Source organism: Trachemys scripta, chromosome 1 (assembly GCF_013100865.1).
Source record: "Trachemys scripta elegans isolate TJP31775 chromosome 1, CAS_Tse_1.0, whole genome shotgun sequence".
NCBI lineage: Eukaryota > Metazoa > Chordata > Testudines > Emydidae > Trachemys > Trachemys scripta.
Window position 1 is genome coordinate 246,967,858 of NC_048298.1, and position 16,976 is coordinate 246,984,833.

Genomic DNA, 16,976 nt, shown 5'->3' on the forward strand with positions numbered 1-16,976 from the left:
TTTGCTTTAAATTGTATGAAATGATCAGTGGGTCAGGGAGGTGCCCAGTGCAGAGAGAGTACCCCGGAGTGGGGACACCCGAATTGTTAATTAAACAACTTGTATTTGCTTTAAATTGTATGAAATGATCAGTGGGTCAGGGAGGTGCCCAGTGCAGAGAGAGTACCCCGGAGAAGGGACACCCTAGTCCCTGTCCTGGGTGACCACAGTAGGGTTGGGGGTAGAGCTCCCCAGGAATCCTGGGCCCATCCTTGTCGGAGTTACGAGGACTCTGCCAGACAGGAGAGTGGAAGGGGAGTCCTCAAGGACAGGGAGGCCTCTGGGTAAAGGAAGTGGGAGTGAGGACTCGGATCCTTTCGCCAGCCCACTTCACCAGGGTAGTGCAGAAGCCAGGAAAGTTCCCCACAATATCAGGACCATTCCCCCGCTTATACTAGGAACAAAAGGACAATGGAAGCACTGGTAGGGAGGGGACCAGACTCAAGTTAGGGAGGCAATAGTACATGGCTGCTTGAAACCCCCGCCGCCCCCCCCAAAAGGGAGAGGGACTCCGAATTTGTTTTGGGAGTGAAATGGTCACACCTCTAGAGAGGAATTGTACTCCCTGTGACACTTCTACTTCATGATCCATCTGAGTTTTAGCTACTATGAAGTGTAAACACTTATGTACTCTAGGTATCTGTAGTGGCTGGCTTAAAAATATAGAGTTGCTGTATATTGCTTTTTATATTCTGTATTATAGAGGAGACTGCTGTATGTATTGCAGAACCCTGCAAGCCTGTGATTTTACTGAAGGGACTGTTATTACTTCATAAACTGCAGGAGTGGAGTTCAAGCAGCACCGCATATGAAATCCTAAGGTTAAATTACAGACTTGTACGCTAAATTTGGGACTTCATACTTACATTGTTGACATAAGATCCGAGGGTTTGTCAAGACAGGCTCTCTAGTTTTGCCTGTTCCAAATCTCTAAAAAGAAAATTGGAGCTATCTTTTTTGACCTTACAGCAGCCTATGACACCATCTGCCACACTGATCTGCTGTACAAAATGTCAAGAGTTTTTCCTATCTGGTTTGCCATAGCAACTGAGCTGATGCTCCAATGTAGACATTTTCAGGTGACTCTGAGTCACAAAATCAGCACCAGGAGATTCCAAAAGAATGGACTTGTGGAAGGCTTGGTTCTGGCACCAACTTTATTTAATGTATTCACCAATGACCTACTGAACACCTCCAGGTAGTTCATGTACACCCATTATATTTACTTGGCCTCAAGATTTAAGAGAACCTGATCAGTAATGTGGCTGCTGTAGGTGATTAGTGCAAGAAATGGAGACTGAAACCAAGTACTCCAAAGACCATGTCAACAGGCTTCCACTACCGCCATGCCCAGAGCTAATTTGCATTTAACATATTTCTGAACGGTCAGCAGTTGGCACGCGATTCACACTCACCTATAAATGTCGTCTCCCTAAAGTAGCTCAAGAAATCAAGAAACTGGCTCCTGAAAAAACTAGCAGGGTCCACCTGGGGAGCCAATGTGCAAATAAAACATAGTTGGGGCTTGCTCTCTGCTGTTCAGCTGGAAAATACTGCACCCCAGTTTGGTTAAACTCTGCCCACGCTAGACTAATAGACACACAGCTTAATCATACCATGAGAATTTTCACAGACCCAGTGAAGCCAACAAAACTTATATGGCTACCAGGCCTAGCCGATATTCTGTCACCTAACATCTGGCATCTGAATGCAGCCAATAAACTGATCATCAAGCCATAGCAAATGCCCCACTTGCCGCTGTTCAGGGATATATGGGATGTATCCCGCCACCGACTATGTAGTAGAAATCCTATCTGGATAGTGCTGCATGCTTTCCATTCGGCTGATAACATCATCAGCACTCTGTGGTAGATGGAATGGGAGAGAGATGCTGCCAGTACCAGGAACTCTCAATCATCAGTTGGCTGGATGAACAGCTACCTGGCTTAGGGCTACCACCCCAGCTCTGGAGCCAACTTAACAGGTTCAGGTGGGGAGTGGCTCACTTGCCAAGACCGACCGTGCCCGGGGCATCCAGGACAGCCCGCTGTGCCTCTGTGGTGCTGTGGAGGATGCTGCACACATGCTGGATGGTTGCTCTCTTTGTGTTGGGCTCCCTGGAAGTCTTCCCAAGCCTGAAGTACCCCAGTTTGGCTCTGGAACTAAAGCCCTCATCCAAAGCCCACTGAAGCCAATGGCTTTCATTGACTTAAATGGGCACTGGATCAGGCCCCGAGTTCCAGGGTCATCCCTCAAGGAGTGCAGAGAGTCCTCCCTGCAGCGCAACCATTGCAGTTTCACTGCAGGGAGCAAATAGAAGGTGGTCTGCATAACATGACAGAAGATGAATTTGGAGGTAAGGCTAGACTGAGCTGAGTGAATGTCGGGGCTGTGGCTCTGCAGTTAAGGGTAATATCTTCACCACTAGCTGGCCTATCGGGGTGGGTTGAAGCTTCAGTGATGCTGATGCTCAAGCTAGTAATGAAGTGGGGATTGAACAGCTTAATTTACAGCAACTCCTTAGCAGCTAATCCATTTACTTGGTGCTGCTAATAAAAGCACTCTGTGTAACTCCGGCATTTTGAAATGTGGTTGCTCTCACTTGAGCTAGGCTAGCTCGAGTGCAGTTAACTCAAGTGGGCTAACTCAAGCTAACTGTGCTGTGAAGACACACCTGAAGCATATGTCTACACAGCAGCTGGAATGGTGCTTCCCAGCATGGGTAAACAGACATGCGCTAGCTCGGCTTGAGCTAGTGCATTAAAAATAGCAGTGGGGCCATGGCAGCTCAGGCTAGCCACCCGAGTAGCGGAGATCGAAACCAAACAGGGTGAAATCCTCCAATGTTTATTAAAACAACAATCCTATAGCTCCAGAAGCAGTTGCAGCAGCAGTCATCCCTGGTCCCAGTGTGACACACACACATGCACTTACACTTCCTGTTATTTTTCTAAATTCAAAGATTACAATTCCTAGCATGCAATATTGGATTTAGCAACACCATATTTCTCACTGTCTTAAGAACAAACCCAATCTTACAACAGTTACAGTGCAATAATATGCTACTATATTAATGAACAGTAATTAAGTAATTAGCAAATAAAGAATAACTAAGAGGAAATGCTTATGTATCTATAATTAGAATTCTGATTATAACTGAGGACTAATCCCCGTTTTCTTAAACAATTGCATAACATAGTCTCTAGTCCATACAGGTAGCCATCAGATTCTGATAGCACATCCGTCAGGCCCAATATCCTGTCGGTTATTCTGTACCATCAGTAGCAATGCAAAATCATCAAGACCAGTTGGATGGTCTGAAACATCTCTGCTTTGCTTTCGGTAAGCTGGTGCAAGATGAAAGGTAGCAAAGTTGGATCAAGGCATTTGGGATTGTGTGGCATTTCATCATTGTCAGCTCCTGCAATTTTTGTTGAATCAGGTTTGGCAAGCAAGCAGCTTTGAATTGTTCTTGTGTAATGTCTGTGAGAGTGCCTGTTATAAGTGCAAATACTTCACCATCTGTCTATATGTCAGGCGAAGGCGAGGGCAGGTAGGACAATCAATAGGCCATCACATTTTTAATTCCCAGCCTCTACTCTGCCATACATGAAAGACAGTAGTCTTGCTGATCACCTAGCAATTTGGCTTCCGATGGTGTTATCAAAGGGTTGTGATCTGTACACAGTTTGAAAATACAGCTCCAAAGGTAAGTTCTCCGTTTTTCTGTAGCCTAAATGCAAGTGTCTCCTTTTCAACAGTTGAATACTTCCTCTCAGCTTCTGTAAATGTTCTTGAAGTCAATGCAACAGTCTTCTCCATGTTGGCATCATGGATTTGAGTAAGTCTTGCTCCCAGTCCACAGTCTGAGGCATCCGTAGTCACAATTGTGGGTAATGCAGGGTCAGACAATGTAAATGCTGAACTATTTACAATAAAATTTTTCATTTTTTGAAACTAACTTGTGCAACAGTCGTCCAGGTCAAGCTCGAGTTTCCCCAAAATAGTGCTCATAACCGATTCCATGACCGAAAGCGCAGTTTGTAATAAACCTGGCCATACCATGATGTAAGACCTAAGAAAACTCATAAAGGTTTGTAAATATCTCAGAGGTGCCACTTTTGTAACTGCCATGAAATGGTCCAGGTCAAGATTCAGTCGAGTTTGCAAAAGTATATGTCCCAGAAATAACTCTGTCTGAAATGGCATTTGTCCAACTTCAGTTTCAATCTTACTGTTTGGATGTGGTGTAGTACCATGTGGAGATGTTTTTTATGTTCCTTGGGAGTCTTCCCAAACATAATATCATCCAAATAATATTGAACTCCAGGCTTGTTCTTTAGAATCACTGACATGAGTCTTTGAAAAATGCTAGGTGCTGATTCAAATCCGTATGGCACAAGTTTAAAGTGGAATAGTCCATCATGCATAATAAATGCTGTGAGATCTCTGCTGCCCTCTTGTAGCATAACTTGACGATCTGCACTCTACATCAAGAGTAGAAAACATCTTTGCACCACAAAGTTCCTCAAATACTACTTTTATGTGTGGGAGTGGATGGCTGTCAATCATGATGGCTTTATTAGGATCCCTTAAGTATACTCAAAGACAAATACCTCCAGTGCTATTCTTTGTCACTATCAGTGACACCCATTCAAATGATGCAATCTTTTCAATAATACCATTCTGTACTAATTTTTTAAACTCTTGTGATATAGCGTCCTGGCTGGGAATGGAAGGTGGCACAACTTCTGTTGTGTGGGTGTCACATTAAGTTGAAGTTTAACTTCATGAACAAGTCCAGATGCACAGCCAGAGACCTCCTCTGTACTTTCCTCATTAAGAGCAGAGAGTAGAGTTTGCACTGTAAAAGTGCCAGGTGAGGTAAAAGCAATGTGTCCATTGACTACCTGCATGTTTAGTGCAGCAAACAAATCTCTGCCTAGGATAGAAGTACCTGTATGCATAATATAGAATTCCATAGTCTATGTATGTCTCAAAAGTCACAGTTACAGGAAAGTAACCAAGCATGTGAATGTGGTTCATCACACTGGACATGTGCCACTTATTGAACCAAGCTTACACCTCAAGTATTGCATCAGCCACAAGGGATTGTTCTGTTCACATACATACTGTAGCAGAATAGCTTTGACAAAATGGACAAAAGATGAAGTGTGGCTTGAAGGAATTGACAGAGACAAGTAATGACAATTTTCTGGGCACTTGCCATAACATGAAAAACCTTTTTTTTTTCTGGCGGCGTCTCTCTGGACATCACAGAATAACAAATAATAAACTAGTAAATTTCTTAAAATAACTTTAACATAGTTTTTTAAAGGTTGAATATGAAGCTCTTAAAAGTCAGGAAACCTTAAGTGGGACCCATTCATGCATGCATGCAAATTGCAGGGGTTCTCAGAACAAATTTTTTGGTGGCCTCAAAGTGAGGTTACCAACTCTTGCTGGTGGCCACTCTCACACTTTTTCCTAAAACACTCAATTAGCTTTAGGAAAAACAAATAAATATGCACATACACACATCCAAATCATTGTAATTTATTTATTGCTAACTAGTAAGTCTTTTGTGAAAAGTGATATTAATAAACATACAAGTATCACATTTAAACAGCAGACTTACTCAGTCCTGGCAAGCCTAGGGACAAATTAAGCCCCTGATGGAGGGTTGTGGCAGGCAGCAGGGGCCAGGGACGATGGGGTCGGGGGTCAGGGAAGCAGCAAGGATCTGGAGCCTGAAACCCCACAGCCAGAGCCTGAAGACCCATGGCCAGGGGACGGGGCCTGGGATGGAACCCGAAGCCATGAGGCTGGAGCCTGGGACCTGCCGCTGCACAGCCGGCACCTGGAGACGGAGCCCGAAGCCCCATGGCCAGAGCCTGCCACCCCAGGGCTGAAGCCCAAACCTTGAGCCCTACTGCCCCTGGGAAGATGGGGAAATCACGGGCTGCCTGCTCCTCCAGTGTTGTGCCCCATGTGTCTCCAGAGGGGGGCAGGGCCCAACCCCTGCTGGTGGCCCCAGCAACCAACACTGAGGCTGTGCATCCAGGAGCAACAGGGAGGGAGGAGCTGCTACTTTACCCCCTCAATCATAGTCTAGGAGGCTGTGGCCGCAAGAAAAGCCCCTGATGGCCTCCTTTGAGAAATGCATTATAGTCTTAAATCATATGACCACTTGCTCAAATAGTACATGTAATATGATGTAGTTTTTTCTGATCTATCTATCTATCTATCTATCTATCTATCTATCTATCTATCTATCTATCTATCATTTTATATAGATGCTAGCTGAGATCTATCCAGAGTGGGTGATGGGGGAGGATTGGAGCTATAATTTGAGCCTCATTTGTGTTTAAAAAAAAAAAAAGTTATAAGGACTGCTACATGTTGCTGTGACATGATTTTTTCAGGGGGCTTGTGTCTTGGATTATTAATCATGTTTATTATGGTAATGCCAAAGAGCCAAGAATGAGGGCCCATTGTGCTAGGCAATGTACATACACAGAGAAATAGATGGTCCTTGCCCCAAAGAGCTTATAATCTAAATATTCAGGACACAGGCTGGAGGAAGGGGTATAACACACAAACAGAGTGAACAATGTGATGGCAGCAAATGGCATGTTAGTTCCATGATTCTTTGGGAGGCCGGGGGAGAGGGTTGCTGGGTTTACTTAAGAGGGAGTAAGCTAAATGGGAAGGGCAGGGAATGGGAGAAGAGGGGCAGGTGTGGAGTGAAACAGGCATGAGGGAGGATTGGAGCAATCAGCAGAGAAAGGTCAGTCAAAACTGTAGGAAGTTCTCTGAATGTGCAAAGGTCCCCGCTTTGGCAGCTTCTGCTCCAACCACTGTAGTCCTTGGCTGGCTCCTACAGAGCCATAACCAGGTTGGGATGAGCGGGGCAGCAGTCCAGGGAGCAAAGCTGCAGAGGCAGAAAAATGGGACAGAGAAATAAAGGGGAAAAATGGTAGGGGATGCAAATATGCTTGCTCACCCCAGCGTTAAAATACCCTAGTTACGGCTCTGGACTCCTCTCTGCAGTGTTTCCCTCAAGGCCACCTTGCTCAAACTACCTTTACATTGGAGCACTAACCCTATCCTAGACCTTCATAAAGCATGACAATTTTCAAGACCGTCCAAGTAAGCTTGTGGATTTTAGAGCACCCAGAAATATCAGCTGTTAAACAGTATTCTTGTGTCAACCTGAACTATGATGTTGTCACTCCCTCCCCCCCCGCACTAAATAAACTATCACTAATTTATTTCTATTTATTCTAATTTTTCTCTCTTGTGGTATTTAAAATGCATATCAATGCTAATCAATCTACACATCTGGACATTGTTAATTGTATAAACTGCACATTTTCATATTTTAAATTCACGTTACACCCTAAAACTTTCATTTAAAATCTGTGTTTGCATAAAGTATGACATTTAAGTAAAGAACAGTATTACTTTACAGAATACAGTTCCAGGAAAGCAAATGACCATAAAAGTTGGTAGCGGCATCAGGCAGAAATTTGTATTCATGAAAGTTACTGTGTCTCTGAGATTGCTTTCCAGGAAGCTGTTAAATTTTCACTAATCCAGTATTGCAAGATATCTACTGTTTTCAACACTGAGTGATAAAAAGTAGTGTAAGGCAGATAAAAATAATTATCTATTATACTGAAAGAGATGTGGTGAATGGATTTGTTTTAGTTCTGTGTCCATCTTAGCAAGAGAAGTGTTAAAGAATTTACTACATAAAAGAATAGACTGATTCTGCTGTTTAAAAAACTGCTACATTCAAATGGGTTTAAGAGGAAATGGGATCTGAGGACACCTGAGTTGTTGCAGTTGCCTACTTGCCCAAATCTAAAATACAGTTAAGTAAGGAGATCCTTCCTGAATTAGGGCCTGACCCAAAGTCCTCCTAAGTGATTGCCCAGGACAAGTAGGTGAATGATTGACAGACATATGGGATGGGTTTAAACAACAGGTTGCAACTTTATAAATTATATCTTGGGGAGGGACACTACATTGCCCTCACCAGCTCTCAGGTACCAGGCATTTAACAGGTTCCAGTGCAGGTTATAGGGCTTTTTTCTTTTTTTTACAAACTAAGCAATTAACTCGGGGTAGAGCCTCGCCAGTTTACCCTACAGACTCAGTTCAGTTGTGAAACCTCTCGCATCCACCGCCACCTTGAAGTAAGAGGGGTGGAGTGATAGAGGCCATGAGGCTGGGTGGGAGAAACCTCGGTCCATAAAGAATTCAAGTTCCTCGCCTTCATGAGCGTGATGTCCAACTGCACAATCTTGGGTCTTATTTATGTCTGGGAGCTGGCCCTTTTAGCCTTTCCCTGCACAGGATATCGGCCCCTGCAAGGGCCAGTGATTAGTATGGATGAACCCTTTGCCCACCATGCCTGGTACCCATCAGTTGCCTCCCCAGTCCTTAATGTCACAAAGCCAAATGTCAGCCCCAGCATCTGACAGATGCACTCCATCCTCCTTAAAGTGCTCATTGAACAGGATACCCCTAAGTATCTATCACTGCTCCCCTACCTCCCAAAATTATGCTGGCTGCTTCATGGATCACATTTTTCCATGGCCTGGCTCAATACCCCCCCCCCCCCATTTCACTTAGTGAGCCTCTCCAGCCAAACCAATCGAGTGTGAAGCCATAACTGTGTAAGCAGCTTTGCGACCCTCCGTATCCTAATTCTTAAATTTAATCCAGTGCAATTCACTAGGTCATTTCACCCAGATGAGTAATCAGGTCACCAAGCTCAGCCCTCCGTGAATACAGCAGAAGCATGGTCCCAGCACATATCCTATCTACCAAACCATGGAAGGCTAATGGCTTCATCCTTGAAGTTTATTTGTGACCCACTTGCAGACCTGGACACCTGCTTATGGGCCCAGTGCACAATAGAATGCTTGCAGATCCAAACCTCAACCTTCCTCCCAATGTCTCCTGAAATCATAAATGCCAAGGTTAGTGCAACCCCCCGATGTGCCCAGGTGGCCAAGACCAGGAATACCTGTTAGTCTACAACAAGGAATTAAGCCAGGCAGGTGCCCCCAGATCATTGAGGAAGCCAATCCCCAATGCATCAGGTACACTGCATATCCCATCTCCTGGTGCTCAAGGATGGGAAATACATTTTTGAAGTCCTTCTTAATCTCTGACTCCTGCAACTTTGACATAACCAGACTTTAAACCAGAAAGAAATAATCCTAAATCTGTAGTGAGCCAAGGCTCCAGCACTGCTTAGGCATTGCCTGTGGATCACAGCTGACGCGCAACAGAAGGTCCTGGAATCTGTTCTCTTGAACTCAAGACAAAACATCGGCAATGCCATTATCTACATCTGGAACATGAACTGCACATAAAAGGAAGGTAAATGAAAGGCAATTTAATGCTCTCACTAGCTTCATTACCTGTGCTGACTTGGCTGACTGTGGATGATATGCACTACCGCCTGGTTGTCACACTAGAAAGAAACCAGCTTATTTTGAAATTCCTCACCCCAGCTATAGGAAAAAAAATGTGTTGCCTAATCTGCTGACTACCTGTGTGCCCATGATTTGCCTTGAATATATACTCCAAAACCAGTCCCCCAAGGGCATCAGATTGTACCTGAAGCTCTGTTCCCACAGCCCAGTTGGTTCACCGGAAAGATACCCCATTAAATTGATCAAGAAATCTCCAATACCTCCAAGTCAGCTTTTATATCCCTGGTTACCCTGATGCAATGATGAGGCTCCCTGGCCCCAATGGTAGAGGATGCAAGCCAGGCACAACAGGCCCTGCCTGGAGCAACCACTTGACAAGCAAAATTCAAATACCTGAAGATCCCCTGTAACTGCCTGAGAGTAGTGTATCTAGCACCTCACATTGCCTGTATCAATGCCCTTTGATTTCCCAGCTTCTCTCTGGGTAGCTGTGATAAAGCCAACATTGTATCTAACTCCCTTCCCAAATAAGTCAACTTTGGCACTGGACCTTGAGTCTCTTCAGAAGCTGGTGGGACACCCAAGTGCCTCAACATCTCTGAAAAGCCCTCAATAGGTGCGCACATTCTCCAATTCCTAACTTTCCCTTGGAGAGAGAGTCATCAAGATAATGGAACAGTTTTAAGCTTGTTTCCTTCACAACTGCCCATTCTTGTACTAACGTCTCAAAAGCAGAGTACAATATGGAATAGCCCATGGGTAAACATCGATCCAAATAGTAGTAACCTTGAAATCTTTAGATTGGACAGGGAGCTACTGAAATGTCACATTTTGCTAACTAAGCTCCTTGGCCACATCTCTTTATCATGGCTACTGCTGTAGCAAAGGAACAATATCGAACTGAACATAATTAGGATCAATATTATCATTTACAGAGGAGCCCCAGAGGTAATACAAATGATGCATAACTCTGTATACTTCTTTTGCTTTTTTAGGAACCAAACCCAGAGGAGAAAGCCCAAGGTCCAACACTGGCGAACTCACAAATGGGCCACCCTTTTAGTTGCTACTTCCTCCTGTATTTTCTTTTGAACTATATGTTTAAATTGGTTAATGGATTTTAATTTGTTTGCCTATACATGATATCTTTCTCCTTTGTACGGGATTTGAAAGCCAACTAAGAATCCATTCCAAATATAATCTGCATCTTTTTTCTGGGCTTGTCCAACAACATGCCCCTTAATATATCCAATTTAGTTGGACATGGTGCTTGTCTCTGCATTGCCACCTCCATTTGTTGCTCCAGCTGGTGGCCCTTCTTTTCCCCAAACTGGGCCTTTTTTTTTGAACAGATGCATGCTGTATGCTGCCTCCAGTGGTCCAAGTAGAAATAATTTCTTGCCGGTACTGCACTCATAAGAGGGGGGGGGCACGTGACCTCCCCACAGGACCCTCCATGTGACTCCTCCCTGCCCCGCCCTCAGCCCAGGGCCCCATGCTCTCCCCGTCCCCTCCGACACTCCCCTTTGTATATACAAACATCAACATGCTTAACTACTACTCACTTTCTCCCCAAATATGTAGTATTCAGTCTGTTTATATGGAATATAGGAGTTGGGTGAGGAGCCATTTCAGCATATGTATGACTTATTAAAAGACAAATTTTAAGTAGAACTGTAACCCAAACTGCTTTATGGTATTGTACCCAAACATTGTATTTAAATGGGGGATTCAACTTCCTTTATAGGAACAGACTCCTGAAACTCTTACCAATCCACAAATGATTAAGCGTTTACAGGATTGGGTTCCAAGTCTGTAAATTGTTCTGGATGAAACTACAATGCCTGAGCTGTCAGATCAGAAGGAGCTTCATTCGAATAAAGGTGGGCAGATGTGTGATAAGATGTCTTAGCTCCATTGCTAAGATGAGGAACATATTTTCAGCAAAGTTCTTGGCAGATTCCTGAGGCAGCTGGTTTAAGGCCGTCAGTGTCCAGTGTTATAATCTTCACTTATAGTTCTCTCACCCACAAAGCTGGAAAATGAGGCATTTGTTTTCTTTGTTTTGCTGCTACAGTTCCAGTTAACAAAATGCATGTTAGACTAGTTTGGCTGCAAAGAAGAATTCTGTGTTTACACTGGGAATGGACACCACTGATTCGTGTCAGGCTGCAGAACTGGGCTGACATCAGAATCCAAATATCCTCTGGTCAGTGCAAGCAAAAGCATTCCTCTAATGATTTGGACTTGATGTGATGCAGTATGAATGTCATAGATAATTCAGACCAATGCGGAAAAACAGAATAAAGAACACTGTTTTATTTAAACACCTTCCGTCCCTCCCACCTCTCCCCTCGAGGACTCCTGACCAAAGTAAAACAGCACAATACATATGCTAACAAACTTAAATTAAGCCTTTGTTAAAGTTTGTTAGCATATGTATTGTGCTGCTAAAGCCATAAAGAATGAATGCCCTCCCTAGCTGCATTCTGCTCCTACTGCGGGTGGGTTGGGGGACACTGGCCCCATATCTTTCTGGTACCCCATACAAGCTAGCAATCTCTTGCAGGTACGGGATACCGGAGGTACCATCCTACTTGCACTCCTGGCTGCCCCACATACGTCCCACATGCATGCTCGCATCTAGAAAAGGAGCAAAATACTTCTTTCCTTCACTCAGATCGAAACATGCATTCGATTTGACATTTCCACTTCTTACCCAAGTTTTCAGTGCTGGTAACATACTGTCTGTTTAAAAAAAATTATGGGATCATGCATTCAAGCTACAAATCCTAGTCCTTCCTTCCCCATAGCACAAATCCCATCATCCACATCTCTTTCTAAATTGCTGTCACATCTCAACCATGCCTTGCTGCCATATGTGACATGACCACACGCTATAAGGCCTATAGATTTGAGATGGGGAATACATTGCTCTGGGCTCCATTCTCACATCATACTTGTCAATATGTAAAAAGCCAAGGTCCAATTATCTATGATGTTAGCCACCTTTCATTTTTTGTTCTTTCCGTATTTCTTTTGTCATCCACATCCTCATCATCTCTAAAAGCAGGGTGAAGATTTTAGTGTATTTCCCTCTCAAAATCTTTGCTTTAACCACTTTCGGTAAGTGTGCTTCTGGTGGTTTGTCGGGTCCCATACATGATCAGGCACTGCTACTTGGGGCTGGTGGTGTCATTGGAAGCTGGCCTCAGGGCTGGCTCTAACTTTTTTGCCGCTCCAAGCAAAAAAAAAAAAAAAAAGAGTGCCGCCCCGCCATAACCCACCCCCTAAGTGCCGCCTAGCCGGAAAAAAAAAAACAAAAAACCCCGAGCGCTGCCCTGCAGAAACAACCCCCCCCAAGCACTGCACTGCCAAAACAAAACAAAAAAACCCCCAACCACCGCCCCGCCGAACCAAAAAAAAACCTGAGCGCCGCCCCGCCGAAACAACCCCCGCGAGCACTGCCCCACCGAAACAAAAACCAAAACCCCTGAGCGCCGCCCTGCCGAACCAAAACAAAAAAACCCCCGAGTGCCGCCCCGCCAAAACAAAAAACAAAAAACCAAGTGCCACCCCAGTGAAACGAAACAAGACAAAAAACGGGAGCGCTGCCCCACCACCCCAAGATTGGCCGCCCCTTAGAAGGTGCTGCCCCAAGCACATGCTTGGTCGGCTGGTGCCTGGAGCTGTCTCTGGCTGGCCTGTGCCCCTGTGCTCTAGGGGGCCTGCTGTGGTAGCTTGTCTCTGCCCCAAAAGTGTTAAAAGTGCTGTTTCCTCTGATGTGGAATTACCTGTTCCAGATGTGGTCCCTACCGTTCTGACCATGAGAGGACCTAGAGAGTCAGCTAGTCTGCCAACCCGTGCTGGGGCTCTGTGTCCAGTGCCCTTTGCCTGCACATAGCTGGAGCAATATCTGACATGATTATATGAGCTGCCTTTCTGGGCCCTCCCTTTGGGTTCCCCTGTATTTCAAGGGTTCCAGTCCTGTGCACATAGTGCTGGAGGGTGATTCACATCTGGCCACCCCTTGACTGTCACTGTCCTCAAACTCCTCCCCTGAATCTGGATCCCATGAGTCTCGGTACTGTGACCGAGGGACAGAACTGCTGGGGATTTGACCTTCCCTCAGCCTTTCAGCGTTGGCTATATCCAGTTCATCAGCACACCCCATTTCACTCCATCCCTCTGAAATCACCTGGATGGGGATCAGTGATTCACCACCTGATCCTATTCCTGGGCAGCATATGGCCATCAGCTGATCTTTTTTTCCCCAGTGTGTGGTCACAGCTCCCACCCTGGATCTCTGAACCACGATTTGGTATAAGTGGTTCCTTTGCAAACACCAGTGGCCAAAGCTCACTTGAAGGGCATGGTCGGTGTACCCATCTGCCAAAATATGCCTGATAAAAATCATTTATAGAGGGATCTTTGAAACCAGGGTTCTGCCCTTCTTTTGGGGAAGGGGTGTCTGGTTCCTTGCTCACTCCGTCTCTCTTAGAGCTGTGAGGTCCAGAGTACTCCTGTGACTTTACAGGATGTTAAGAGCTCAGTCATGAGCATCCATGATGGGGTAATTTCACCATCTGACCGTACTCTCATTCCTTTCATGGTTGGGTTCAGTGCATGCCCTGGCAATAAACTGAGAGCCCTTTGTTCGTTAGTGTACTCATGAGAGATTTTTAGTCATTTACATGCCAATCCTTAGACGGGGTCTGTACCCTCAGTCATTCTCAGATTTAGCTTTTCTTATGAAAGATAGGAAGTTAAAAGCAGTGCCATGCATCCTGAAACTGGAACGACAGTCTGGCAGTCCTGATATTTGCTGCTGCGTTCTGAATGTCCTAGATACGACAATTAGCATCTCAAATTTATTTTGGGCTTTGTGGTGGTGTTGCATGGAGAAGTGAGAACACAAACGTCACAATAGTGTCAACGTTTGTCTCGGTAGGACAAATTCAGGAGGGTGGCAGCCAGGGGCATGTGGTGCTGTATGGAAAAGGACACACTGTGGATTGTCAGATGTCCAGATCTAGCATTCATTGCCAAACAGCTAACCAGGCCAACATTAGAGTTTGCCAAGCTTTTCATTTCCTGATAGCCACATGATATTATCATACTAAGCTACATAAAAATGTCTAAAGATTCTGTCTCTTTTCTTTGTTTGCATTTTAATCCAAACAAGGCAGGTCAAGGTATCTCATTTTTTAAAAACCTCTGTTCCACAGAGAAAGACTTGCTACTTGAAAAGCTTTTGAAGCAATTCTTCAATAACAGGAATTTTCCATTCTCAACACTTATTCATTAACAAGGACACAGTTACATAGTGCTACTAACTCTCTAATAGCATCTGCATGTTATTCAAAGCAATAAACAGAATGGCCTTCAAGTTTTTTCTGTCAGGACTAGCTGCAGCCCTGTCAATTTTATGGTTTCTCTGCATAGACTGTGGGTTTTCAGGCTGTTCTATGGGTCTGGGGGAAACCCCTCATATAAGGAGATCCCCCCGATTGGCTCTTTCCCATTCCCTTGCTACATGGGCAAGGCCTGCCAATCAGGAGGGAATGCATATGCAGGATAGATAATTAAATCCTTCAAGTGTGGGAGGAGGATTGCTAGTTAAATACAAGGGTAGAGAATTAAACATGTGTGGGGAAAGTAGATAATTAAATACTGGGATGAGACAAGGGGGGTTAAGAATGAAATCCTGAGGTGTGGGAGGATTTGAAATGGTGGCGCTAGGTGAGAACACCAGAAAACCATTTTCATGGGTGGGGGAGCTAAAAGACAAATTGCTTTCGTGGGAGTGGCCTGAGGAGCTGAAAGTTCACTAATTGTGGGATATTGAGGTCAGAAATCAATGGAATGAAGGGGTTCTGGATTGGTTAATAGGCAGGCCAGCAGCTGCTCCTCCACTTGGCCCCTATCTCTTCCTCCCCCCTCTTTCTCTTCATCTCTTTCTCCTATCTCTACCCCCTTTAATGCATTTTAGAAATTGTCTGGCTTTTACTGTGAAGATTTTTGGCAGGCTTACCAGTAAACCACCCCCGGAAAATAGGCTATTGAGGATCAGGGCAAAGGCCATCAGTGATAAAGCTCTTTGCCTCTGAACCAGTTCTACTTCCTCATGGCCTCTCTGGCTCCTTGGCATAGAGTTACCAGTTCTTCAGATTTTATCACAAGCCTCACAATATTTGTTGTTTTTTCTTAAAACCCCAGCTCCTGGAATCAGGTGATCATATGCGAATCCCCACTTTCACTTATAGAAATGGTAGGTTTCTAGCCTTCATGATTGCAATGAAAAACCAGAAGGCAAATAACAACACAACTTTTTAAAAAAGCCTCACAACTTTAAAACTGTTCTCATGATTTTGGAGGGCCTAACTTTTGAACACTTGTGGTTGGTGCTATTGTTGGCAGCACATCTCTGTTTGAGCCACACTCTCAGGGACACCCTTTGGCAACATGCCTTCACAGAGAATTTCACATGCTGAGAAGCAGCAGGATTAGTCCCACGATTGATTTATCACAGATCACTGGGAGTCTGCTGTTAATACACAAAGAGCCCAATTGTTTGTGCAACTGCTTCATGTTTATAGTGAGCACAGCACTAAAGAATTAGGTGTAAAAGGCTCAGAATCACAAACTCACTATAAATGTAAAGAGGTAACAACTTTATTGAATACATCCAACCTTGGACTGATACATACTGTAATTCAAATTAATTAACGCTCACTCCCATGTATTCTATCCCAAGTCTTGCATGAAACATGTAAAACTTGGAATTCATTATTTGGAGGGTTTCTCTGCTTTGGCTATTCCAAAATCATGGCCAGACTTTGGAACATATTCTCTGCTGATGCGAAAGGGTGAAACTCATTGAATTCAATGGAGTTGTGTTCATTTACATTATCAGAATTTGGCCCACTGATGGGGCTTTTCCAGGACATTGCAAAACCATTCAGCTAATACTTTTTTAGTTTCATTTAGGCATGTATAGTAACTGTTGTAGCTGGGACCTTTCATTCAAATACGTATAGGCCAATAAAATCTATCTAAATGGTGTGTTTTATATCTATTATTTTATGGGAGTTTTTGGCTTGACTTTTTTACACCTGACCTGGTTATAAACCACAACAAGCTTACAGAGCATGCTCCCAGAAGTGTCTATTTCCCTTTTTTCTTGTTCGAAATCCATATTTATAAAGTCCCAGGCTGATGGATCCTGCTGAGAGTATGTTGTGTGGTAAAGTCAGTCATGTTTTATTAGCTTTCGTGACAGTTATGGGGAAAACTGCATTTGTCAGATGAGAAGAAAAAATAATTTCAATGCTTCTGTTTGATTTATAGAAACAAAAGTGTCTTGTAAAAAGTTAGATGGTTATGGGAGAGGAGCAGCCATTGAGTCTGTTCATCTTCAACCCCTACATACACTGTTGAAGTCAACAGGCAATTTCTATGAGAAAAGACTATAGGATCCAG

The 16,976-nt window shown here is 44.2% G+C and overlaps 1 protein-coding gene across 1 annotated transcript in view; it reads left to right on the forward strand.

The window, feature by feature from the left end:
- FGF14 (fibroblast growth factor 14) overlaps nucleotides 1–16,976 on the forward strand; it is a 629,737-nt gene that overhangs the window by 223,377 nt on the left and 389,384 nt on the right. The gene's annotated exons all lie outside the window — the stretch shown is intronic.